The sequence below is a fragment of the Lupinus angustifolius genome, chromosome LG03 (genome assembly GCF_001865875.1).
Source record: "Lupinus angustifolius cultivar Tanjil chromosome LG03, LupAngTanjil_v1.0, whole genome shotgun sequence".
In the NCBI taxonomy this organism is placed as follows: Eukaryota; Viridiplantae; Streptophyta; class Magnoliopsida; order Fabales; family Fabaceae; genus Lupinus; species Lupinus angustifolius.
This window is the reverse complement of record NC_032011.1, coordinates 10,343,490-10,353,400: the sequence shown is the minus strand read 5'-3', so window position 1 is coordinate 10,353,400 and position 9,911 is coordinate 10,343,490. Positions and strand designations below refer to the sequence as shown.

Here is a 9,911-nt window from a genome sequence, read left to right as displayed (position 1 = left end):
AAAATATGGATAGTTGAAAAAAAATTCCACATGTAAGCATTCACACCTAGTAATACAGAAATTTCGTATTTAATTTTGGGGGAACATTTCTTATTTAACAAAAGTTACACAAATATATCTACAATAATTCCAATTCAACTTCAGACTAAATTAAAACAAATTACACCAGTCAAATACGTTGACAAAAATTTCTAAATAAATTATTTGTATATAATTAAACAAATAAAAAATAGTGAAGAAATATGTGCAAATAGATCAAATGCTTTTTTATGATATCATTATTAATTAATATTTTTTTAGCAGCAATTTTGCCATTTTGTTGTATTCTCTTGTTTTTGGCTTTTTGCTGCAACTATATTGCACTTCTACTTTTGTCATTTGAAACTGTTCTCTGCAACTCTCTCTCAGATTATTTTCTCTCATTCAAAACTCTTTCCCATTTCACTTCTTCATTTGCTTTGTTTTTCACATTTTTTAGCAACGCTTCCACAAATACACGTAACTGGTTTCTGCTCAGCTTTTCATCTGTTTTTAACAAGTGGTGAGTTTCTATTTCCCAATCATGTTGTTTACGTTTCAACAACATAACATGTTTCCTTTTTTGTCAACCTTATTTGCTGTCAATGTAACACAAATGAGAATTTTTCTGTTGGATGAATGGATACACATATCATGGATAGAGATCACCTGTCCCCTACAACGTCCCATTCTCTATCCCGAATCAATCGGTACATGAATAAAAGAGAAATTTTTTAAAAACGAAACATAACATTCTGATTGGCTTGGGATAAATAACGAAACACTGTTCGAGACAGACGATCTACCTCGTCCCACATATGATATAAGATTAGAAATGAATGCACTAGATAGAAAGTTGGAATAGTTTCTATCGAAGAAAATACGGTAGAATCACACCTTGAGAGGTTTGGATATGTATGGAGTACAACTTAGAAGCCCGAGTAAGAAGAATAGATCAAATGGGTAACACTTCAAATTCTTAGGGGAAGAGGGAGGCCAAGAAAAACCATAGGCGAAAGGATATGAAAAAAACATGATTTATGAGAGATCATTTATGGTGTCATACTGTCGTTCGATCCATGCAACCGACCGTACCTAGTAGAATTAAGGTTTGGTTGTTGTTTGGTGTCAATGTTCTGATGTGTCTGCCACTGTTCCCATAAACTGTGTTTTGTGCCTCTATGTGGTTGCTTAAGTGGAAGGCTCCATTTTTTCTTTTGTTGCAATACCCATGTTTGATGGGTTGCTGGGAAAAAAAGCTGAGTATGATAAAAGAAAAGCGTGGGGAAAAATGTGTTCTTTATATTAATCTAAGTTGGTATTTCATTAGTAGGTTCAACATTTTTTCATCATCATTCTGATCTCCCTCTTGGATGAGCAGAAAACAGATCAAGTTTATAGATTTATGCATTTTAGCTTGGCATAGAGAATTAGACTTTTTTCCATTTGTTATTCCTTTACTTATTGCTGAGCCTAGTCTTAGTTACTAAAGTCTTCCTCAAAATATTTTTGTAACAATAATTGTGTATATTATTTTTTATAAAAAAAATACAAGATATCTGATATATATAATATTAGGCTTTCTTGATGTGTTCTGGATCTGTTGCTGCATATTCTGTGCAAGTATAATAGTGGTTTTAGTGGATTTGTATTTTGGATAGACATGGTGGATGGGAAGTGGTAATGGACAATTGGTAGATTATCCTTATCCAATTTCCTTGTTTGTTTAAGTTCAACACAGTGATGTCAATTTCCAGCTTTGAAAATTGGTAGATTATTAGTTTCATGTCTTTTAATGTTACAATTTGTTGTATAATTGGTGCTCATTTTGGTAGATATGTCATTGAATTTGATGAATGATTAATAGCAGATAGCAAAAGAGGAAATAGGGAGAGATGAAAGAGGAGTTAACAGGACTAGTCATTGGGATTTCCATAGGTGTGGTTATCGGACTTGTTCTGGCAATTACTGCATTGTTATGTCTTAGATATCATGGGCAGCGTTCGCAGATAGGCAATAGCAGTTCCCAGAGAGAAACTGCCATTCCCATCCACACAAATGGTGCCGATTCATGTACAATTCTGTCAGACTCAACCTTAGATCCAGAATCACCTGTGAAGTCTGGACGCAACAGCACATCCTTCAGCATTTGGAATAACAGAATATTCATACAAGTATGATTTTCTTGTATGCTATATAGCATAAATGCTTCAAAATGTTTGCCTTACCAGTATCCTATACTTCTAGTTTTTATATGATCCTACTCTAAATTCTTGTACATTTACATACCTTCATACTATCAATAGTAATTAGTTGTCAATTTTTTCTTATAAGGAATGTGTAATTGTCTATTCTAATAACAACAACTGAGTCTTAATTCCGTCAAGTGGGATCAGCTTCATTGTCCATTCTAAATTAAACTTCAATTCTTCACCGTCTTTCCTCTTGGAGGCGAAATTCAACGGATTAGTGGAGAATTTGTGTTGAAATATTTAACATTATTCTTGATTTTGAGTCATCAGTATTTTCTGTCCATAATCAACCAAAAATGATATACTTAAGTCCACAATTATTTGGACTGGACAGAACAAATTTTTCTTCTTTCTTTATGATTAATGATTATCTTTACGCTTCAGGGATTTGCAAAAGGCAACATATAATTTTACAACACTCATAGGACAAGGTGCATTTGGTCCTGTTTATAAAGCTCAGATGTCTACCGGAGAGACTTTTGCTGTCAAAGTTCTTGCAACTAATTCTAAGGAAGGGGAGAAAGAATTTCACACAGAGGTGAACATGATTACCGATAACAATTACTCGTTACTTTGGCAACTACATTGATAGAGAGGAGCATATGTGTTGTTCCACAAGTTGTGCCACTGCATGTACCACCAACCTGTGATTGGTTGGAAAAATATATTTAAGTTGATAAATTGAATATTAAATGTGGTTGGCCCGAATATTAAATGTGGTAACTTGATAAATTAAAAGAGAATGTCATTTTGGTTGGGATGTTAATGGCCATTGATGTAATACAAGAAAAATGTTTATTTTTATATCCTGAAGTATAGATTTCTTACAACCGTACAGTAAAGTATTAATATGGGCCCGCAACAACATCCGCAATTTTAATGTTCAAATAGTCTCCAACACCAAATTGCGACTGCAATAGATTGCAATGTTGGTAAACACAACTACAACCGTAATTTAAAACCTTGTTGTACAGATTTGTTCTGTGTGCTACATTTGATGTAAATTGTTGCATCTTGGCATGTTTCCATAATTAACTATCGGGGTCATTGGTGATTTGGTAGTTGCAAATCATTATCATGCGGTTAAGTTTTCTTCTGTATGATCTTTTTGCTTCACACCAGACCAGAGTGATTTGTGCAGTTTAACCTTTCATGTTGTTGTTTTAATTTTTATCAGGTTATGTTGTTGGGAAGGTTACACCATAGAAACCTGGTCAATTTGGTTGGATATTCTGCTGAAAAGGGGCAACATATGCGTGTATATGTCTACATGAGTAAAGGCAACTTGGCTTCACACTTGTACAGTAAGTTTTCTATCTATCTCTTTGCTTGACAAACATAAATTCCTAAATTCTTCCACTTGCAGAGTAAATTTCTTTCTTTTTCATATGAAGTAGTAAATGAGACATGTTTACTTTTCTTGTCTATATATTCAGGTGAAGAGAATCGTGCACTAGGCTGGGATTTGAGGCTTCGTATAGCTTTAGATGTAGCAAGAGGCTTGGAGTATCTTCATGATGGGGTAAGTAAGATCGCATCGGATACGCACTAAGATTATTCTTCTTTGCGTATCTAGTTATATAAGTTAATGTCTTGTCACACTTCAGGCAGTTCCTCCTGTAATCCATCGAGATATCAAATCTTCCAATATTCTCTTGGACGAGTCCATGCGAGTCAGGGTATGCTCTTATAATCATCATTTTTCTGACTTGTGTATATGATCTATAACTATAAGATAATGCTGTATGACTAAGTAAACATTTGTTTTAGTCATTTAGTGTTGGTTTTGATGACTCTTTTACTCTCTAGTTGTTAATGATAAATGATATGAATAAAACAGGTTGCTGATTTCGGACTTTCAAGAGAAGAGATGGTGGACAAACATGCATCGATTCGGGGTACCTTTGGCTATCTTGACCCGAAGTATATATCTTCAGGGACATTCACCAAGAAAAGTGATGTATATAGTTATGGAGTGTTTCTCTTTGAACTTATAGCTGGCAGAAATCCTCAGCAGGGTCTTATGGAATACATTGAGCTTGTAATATCTCTCTCTCTCTCTCCCTCTCTGCAGAAGCTACACAAAAAGATAATGGATTTTATGGCTTGGGTGATGTATATAAGGGATAACCTCTGCTATTTCATAAAATGAGTTAGTATTAATTTATTTTGATTGGTCCAGAAACATCACCTCTTATTAAGTATTAGATATCCAAATCAATTGATCAATCACAGTATGTGATATATGGTTGTGACATATTTTGTGTGATTGCATGTTATCTCGATATACAATGAATACGCAAAACTACTAGATTTTTCCTCCAAATCATTTTCCAATGGCTTGAGTGATATATAAGCGATATCATGTCTCATAAAATATGTAGCAACTTTGATTTGTCAAGAAACACTATCTCAAATTATTCGGTATTTGCAATACATGACTAGGTGACACACTTTGTACACTTACATATGTTATCACCATATATAATGCATATCAGAACAAGTTATTGTGCACCATTTGTTTGATGATGATGACTAATATGGAATAATTTTATCAAGATGCTTTGTTGTATAATAGCACATTATGCATAACCCATTTTTTTATCCTAATGAATTATTCAATTAATGGATGAATAGGCAGCAATGGACACTGAAGGAAAAGTTGGGTGGGAAGAAATTATTGATTCTAGGCTTGATGCAAAATGTGACTTCAAAGAGCTTAATGAAGTAGCAGCACTTGCTCATAAATGTATCAACCGTGCCCCAAGAAAACGTCCTTCAATGAGGGACATAGTGCAAGTGTTGACACGAATCCTTAAATCAAAGCGTTGTAAGAATAATCGTTATCATAACAAGTCTTTGTCATCTATAGCAGAAGAAGTTTCCATTGATGTTGATCAACCAGAAAACAAGAATTATGTTACTGACCATAGGAGAGATGAATCTATAGATAGTGCAGCTGACAGTTATGATTTGTAGAAAATTGTTTTGCATTTAGCCTTTTTAATTTTTAATTTTTGGAGTGATTTTTTTTAATTTTTGCTTTTTGACATCGGATATAACATGATTGTAACTAGACATGAGTGGATTAATGAGACATGTTAGGCATCATTTTCTATAAGGAAAATGATATATTACCTATAAGAAAGGGACATATATCATAAAATGATACTTTCTTGTGGGTAAAAGATTTATATAAGATATATTATTATTCTCGATTCACTTATGAAGAGAAAGCTATTATAGTACTTATTTCTATATTTATGAGACTTGAATTGAGTTTCTTACCCGTAATATGCTAAAATTATGTTACACATTTAACATTTATTTCTCTATAACAATTATTTTCCCTATCGAAAAAATTGATCTTTAATATTATGTATAAATAATGTAAAAATTGAATACAGTGTGACTAAAATATCCTTATTAAATTTTCATAGGTTTACATATTTAATTTATCACCATAGATTTGATCATAATTCTAATAAGTAAAGGAAAAATTTGGAAGAGAACAATTACTAAGAGAGATTAATATATTGAAAAGTCTTGGGAGTATTTCCATCACAAATGCACATATGCATTGAAAAAATTACTAAGAGATGATGATATATTGAAAAGCGAATAAAAATTTGGAAGAGAAGTTATGAATAATTATTAAACTATATGAGGAGAAATGTTTAAATAAGCAAGGCCAAAATTTAAAAAATACATATAACTTTGCTTTATTTAATAAAATATCAAACCATGTGAAATAAGATAAAAAAATCAAAATCTCAAAAGTTTGAGAAGAAATGGAATATTAATTCATTCATTCTCTTATAAGTTAGGTAAGAATGTAGAATTGTAAAAACAATAAAATAATGTTGCATTGGTTTTGTAAATACATCCACAAATATGAATGAATTTATTTTCTTAAAAATACATAGGAACTGCCTTATTACATGACTTCAACATTTGAAATTTCTAATGGAGATTAATTCAATGATCTCAATCTCCAAACCAGGGAGGTGGTGTAATGAGGGTATGTACACATTTATGAGCTTCATGTGCCATGAGGAGGTTGAAAGTTATACACATGCAAGATGTCATTATCAACCTAGAATTGTATATGCCATTAGGAGTTAAAGACCCTTATCCTCCATTTAGTAGAATAGAAAATGGAAAAAAAAGAGAATGAGAGTTGAGAGAAGAGAAGTTAAAGAGAAATTATTTATTTCCCTCCTCTAATTTAGAGAAGAGTAGGGAAAAGTGATAGTGCTACATAGAGGTAAGGTTGTGCAAATATTATAATTTATAAATTATCAATTATATATAGAAAAAAAGTACGTAGAAAAAGAAAGATCAACACAAATTATAAATTGGAACTTCCAATAATACACAAATATTGTTGGAGTTTCTATTTCACACACATGTCAATCTTTGCATTTAAAGGAGGTTCTATTGTCCTTAAACATTGTTTCATTTATTAGTTAATTGGTTTTTTATATAGCCCTTTTATTGTTTTCCATTTCATTGTTATAAATTTTTCCATTATCTTAGTATTGTTTCCATTTCATTGTTATAATTTTATTGTTTCTATTCATTGCCTTCAAATATAGCTATTTGTTTTTTTTTGTTTTATTACTTCTGTTTCATTGTTTCCAGTGTATGTTTATCATTGTTTTCATTTTAATGTGTTTATTCATTATCTTCTAAGTTGTTTCATTCTCTTTATTCTTTGTTTGATTCATTGTTTCTATCCACTCTTAAAATATTGGTAATATGTAATTTTATTATTTTTATTTTGCTTTGTTTCTATTATATTTTATTTTGTTTGCAATAATTTTAGTTGTTTCCACAATAATTATAGAAAGAGATTTTAGCTATGAAAATTGTGAATTATGTTGTCTAATTGAATGTTAGATGTATGAGTGAATATTTGTCTAGTGACTTATATTGAACGAGAATTGTTCAACTGACTTGATATTAATTTATGTGTAGTGTTTATTTGATTAACTATATTTAAATTTTGTAATTTTGATATTAGTGTACTTATTTTTTTATATATAATGATATTTATTTTTTTAATTTATAAAATTGTTTTCACACCCTACTCTTGGGTTATAGATTCGTCACTAGTAGGGGAAGAGAGAGAAAATTGCAATGGGCCCACATACTTTGCTTCTCTTCTCATGTGGAGAAAAATTAGAATAAAGATGTGTTATTCAAAACAAAATCTCACATCCTATCCTGCACAAAGATAATGAAGGAACAACAGAAAAATAATGAATTTTAAATATTTTTTAATTGACATGACATATTTTCATTGGTATTAAACAAGATTTGCAATATTGTTTGAGATAATAGATCTCTATTCAAAAGATTTGAGAAAGATTTTTCTCTTCTCTTTCTTGTCTTTTGTCTAAAACCAAACAACAACAAAATCTATTACATTTCTCTCTTTTCATGTCTCTTTCTCACTTATTTCTATTTTCCTATTTTCTATTGTATAACCAAATGGAGCATAAAGTGCCCAATAAACTTACCATATTCATGTTTATACTTTTGTATGACATCATATAAACCTATATAGGTTAAAAACTTAGACAAAGGGACCTTATCTTAAACTATTTTTTGTTCTTATCTCATGATGATTTATCCATAAGCTCAAATGAAGAAAAATTGGGAATTAAACATGATCAAAACATTGACACAACAAGGGAATAAGAGAAGAGATAAAGGATATATATATATTAGATATTTTCTGATGATTGATGAAATATTAACATAGGATTTTGAATCTCATGATTATCATATATAATATAAAACAAGGATATAAAGTCATACATGAATCCATTTTCTCTGATATACTCCTTTGATTTACTTTTTGAGAGAGTTTTGGAATGATGACCTTCCTAAACCAAATCATGAATTCCTTTTGGGACATTCCTTCTCTCTCTGATGGGGAGAAGTGAAAACTAATTGTGATTTGGTGTCTTGAGGACCATAACTGTTCTTTATATGTTAACTTACATGATTCCCATTATCCCCTATAGGCCAACCATTTGGGTATCCACTCATTAAGCTCATATCCGTTATCAGTTTCAAAAATCTTATAGGTTGTCAATAATTAGATTACTTGTTTTGTAACCTCAAAAATAAATAGTTGATATAATTGTATTAAATATATGATGCACACCTTAATTAGAAATTATGAATTTCTAACAATCTCCCACTTTGACTTCAAATTTTTCCTAAAACAATTATATCACATATTCTTTAGTCGCACATCTGTATGCTATTTATATTTAGACTTTTCATTAATATAATTTGATCCATCTTATATATCAAGTATGAAACTACCGCGACCTACAACACATTCAAACGTGACTCAACCATGATGATCACCATATTAATATACTTAATGACATAGATCAAATATGGATGAGTGACATGGAAATTTCATACAATGTGATCTCAAACATGTCTATTTCCAAATGTTCATTCTTTATTCTTTAGTGAGATCAATCCAAAGTCTTTAATTGCAACACAATAGTTGCAATACACAAGTTCGAAATAGAACAAAAACCATCAACTTTATTTTGCATAAAATTATATATGACATCCAAAGTAAGTCATAAAACATATAGACTCCCATGAACTAAGGTATCCTAAAGAAAAATACTCATATGAGAAATATGCTCATGAAAGACTTTAGGTGCCAACCTTTAGTTAGTGGATCAGCTAGCAAAAAAATTATCCATATATGTTTTATGGAAATTTATCTATTTTGAACACTTTCTTTAATAACTAGAAACTTGATGTCAATAAATTTTGACTTTGTAGAACTCCTATTATTGTTGGAGTAAGAATCATGAACTTATTGTCACAATAAATTCTCAGTGATCTTTCAATGTCATTGAACACACGTAAGCCAGCGACAAAATTCTGCAACCATATGCCATGATCTAACGTCTCAAAACAAACCATGAACTCCACAACCATGGTTGAATGAGCTATGAGTGTTTGTTTAGCAGACTTCCAAGAGATAACACCTTCAACCAAGATGAACCTACATCCGAATGTGGAATGTCTGTTGTCTATACACCCAAAAATCGGAGTCTGAGTACCAAATGATCTCTAAATTCTCAGACATCCAATTAGTGAACATGTACTCATTTGTTCTTTTTTAGTGTGCAAACTTGAGCATACGTTAGACTTCCTACTGCAGATGCATAAGGAACCTTTTGCATCTCGTATATTTCAAGGTCATTTTTGGGGCACTATTTAAGACTAAACTTGTCTCCCTCAGCTATAGGGGTATCCCATGGTTTACTTTCTTTCATGCTAAATCTATCTAGGACTTTATCCTTATAGCTTTCTTGTGACAACCTTAGGATACCTTGAGAGCGATCTCTCAGTATATAAATACCTAATACAAAAGAAGCTTCCCCAAGATCTTTCATTTTAAAATTCTCCATTAGAAATTTTTTGGTCTCATGCAATAGTCCCATATCACTACTCGCAAGCATTACATCATTGACATATAATACCAGGAATATAAATACTCTCACTGAACATGTGATACACACAATCATCAACTTTATTTGCCTCAAAACTATACGAGGTAATAACTTGATGAAACTTGTGATTCCATTGACG

General features: G+C 31.3%; 1 pseudogene; it reads left to right on the top strand.

The window, feature by feature from the left end:
- Positions 364–5,431, top strand: LOC109343350 (annotated as a pseudogene).